The sequence below is a fragment of the Malurus melanocephalus genome, unplaced genomic scaffold (assembly GCF_030028575.1).
Source record: "Malurus melanocephalus ecotype Western Australia unplaced genomic scaffold, MMel_1.1 scaffold_792, whole genome shotgun sequence".
NCBI lineage: Eukaryota > Metazoa > Chordata > Aves > Passeriformes > Maluridae > Malurus > Malurus melanocephalus.
The window spans coordinates 7,188-9,924 of record NW_026624024.1 but is presented as its reverse complement, the minus strand read 5'-3'; positions in this window follow the sequence as shown (position 1 = coordinate 9,924).

Here is a 2,737-nt window from a genome sequence, read left to right as displayed (position 1 = left end):
CACCGGCACCCCGGTACTCCTGGCATCCGCAGGCCCGGTATCGTGCACCGGCAACCTCAGCACGCCCCGTAACCCCGGCACCCCGGGCACCGAGCACCGGCAACCTYGGCACCCCGGCAGTGGCACTCCCGGCAGCGGCGGCCCGAGGGTGACCGGGTCCGGGCCGGTGCCCCCGCCGGGGTCTCAACCGATACCGGTCCCACAGTGGGATCACAGCCGTTCCCCAATTCCCGGGGTCCCTACCAGCCCCCCGGTGACTCCTTTCCCCCCCAGCCAGGCTCCCGCACCCCCGACCCAGCCCCGAGGTGTCCCGGGATGTTCCGAAGTGCCCGGGGATGGCGGCAGCGGGACAGGGTGACACGGGACAGGGAGAGCCCTGCGGCAGTGTCTGGCCTCGGACAGGGGCTCAGGGCTCTGGGGGTCCCTCACAAGGAAGAAGAAACCACTTCTTTTCACTCGTGAGCCATCCAGGCCCGCTCCGGTGAGCTCCAGCACAGCAGGAAGGTGACAATGACCCGAGATCCCCAAAATCCCGACATCACGGCCCCTCGCAGAGTCCCCTGCTGCAGCTCCATTAACAGATCTTCTGTTTTCCTCTTCCCTCGTTYGCTGTTCCAGGACATTTCCATAGAAACAGCATCCTGGCTCCTCCGCAGTCCAGTCTCCAATAACTGCAAACCGCGTTAGAGCGAGGCCAGCGGCGGCCACCGGCACGGCCCCGCCTGGCCCTCGCTGCCATCGGGACTCAGTCCCGGCGTGGACAGCACGGACACGCTCCCAGTCCCTCCCCCAACCCCCCAGACTGACCCCAGAGCTGGGCTGCATCCTCTGCCTCGCAGCTTTTCGTTCCATGCTCCTGCTCGCTGACCTAGCAACAGCAGGAACCATAATCCCAATGGTTCTGCCAGGAGAACAAGAGGGAGTTCTGGGTTTGGGATTAATCCGAATTCTGTCTCTTCTGTACCTTTCAAGGGGCCAGGAGGAGGTCTGGGCCATATCCGTGGTAGAAGAAAACTTAYTTCCGTGTACTCTGTTTGCTTTTTGCTGTTTATTTGCTTGTTAAATACTCGTTAGCAGAGGTGGTGGTAGCACAGACCGAGTGCAGCAACAGGGCTGGCTTGCCTGGGGGAATGTGATTGCTGGACCAGATCCATCCCAGAATMTTYGGGGRAAAATYGTCTGAAACAAGCACAGGGGACAARCKCCCSCCAAACCTCRGTGRTTCCTTTTCCTTGGAAAATTCTGCTTCTCCCTGGATTAAAGACAGATGGGACACGACTGGCCCCTGCTTTCTGGAGCCTGGAGAGCTTAAATGACAGCACGTTGATCTACACCTAATGTGATTAAGTTRCATCTCTGAGTATCACGCTAATTAAATTAAACTTCCCACTGCTGCCTCTGTAGCTTAAACGGGATAGTTGTTTTAGGACCACAATCCACTCTGCTGCATTTCCTTGCATGGATGAGCAGGTGGGATAAAAGCATTCTGCTAATCAAATCATYGCGGTGTTTAGAAACAATCTCTAAGTCGATGGGTATTCAAATTCAAATCTGATTTGAGTTGGATTTAAACCCTGCGTTTTCAATCTGAAGYGATTTGTGCTTTGAATAAGGAAAATAACAGGAAAAAGCAGAAGTGAACGGATGAGGAAGTGAATGGACTGTGTCTGACCGTGATGTCGCTGGTGTAGACATGGGATATTGGGAAGAAATTCTTCCCAGTTTGAGGGTTTGAGGCCCTGGGTCAGGATGCCCAGAGAAGCTGTGGCTGCCCCTGGATCCCTGGAARTGTCCAAGGCCAGGCTGGACGGAGTTTGGAGCAGCCTGGGACAGTGGAATGTGTCCCTGCCCATGGCAGGGGGTGGCACTGGATGAGTTTCAAGGTCCCTTCCAACCCAAACCATTCCGTGTCTCCCCAAAACACCTCTCCCGCTGCCCTCCTCCCACCTCCAGCAGCTCTTTCCACCTTGCAGCCTCTAAAACCAAGCGGAGATTTCAAAGCTCTCCCCTCATCGATCTGACAGCKCGGCCCTGACCCGGAGCAGCGGCTCGGGGAGAGGGAGCAGCGGGATGGGAACGCAGGGAATATTCACGGCTCATTCCCCGGCCAGAGCCCGGGGGGATCCGTCAGGGATGGAGGAACTGAACCGACGGCTCGGGGCGGCCCTGGGCTGGAGCGGAGCATCCGCGGTGCGTGCGAAACGGAGCCYGGTCCGTGCGGAGCTCCCGGACCGCAACCTGCGCATCCCTGAGCCGCAAACCCCCGGCTGGGAGCGGTTTGGGATCCTGCAAACCCAGGGTGACCCATCCCGGGTGTGATTTAAGAGCTCGGTGCGGGGAAAATAGGAGGATCTTCAGGAGAGATAGGAACTTGGCGTTAAACGGATGCCAGATTTGAACGGCCGCTGCTTCGCACTGAGAAAGGGGCTCTGTCCAGTTCTCGAGGGGTGCTGGGGCTGTCCCTGCTCCCCGCAGACCCCACAGACCCCTGAGGCAGCGYCTGACCCCTCCTGAACAGGACTTGGGTCTCCCGACAGTCACAGYGAGCCATTCCACGTAAACCACCCGGAGAAAGGAAGGGTCAGCAGCACAGAAAGTGCCATTTCTATTATCTATTATTTTTCACAGTTGCTATGGCACCAGCCGCCTCCGTTCTGTTGTTTGTGCCTCCAGACGGTTTTTGGTCAGGGGGTTAARCCCTGCTCCTCCGGCACACCCCGCAGGCAGCGGGGATTTC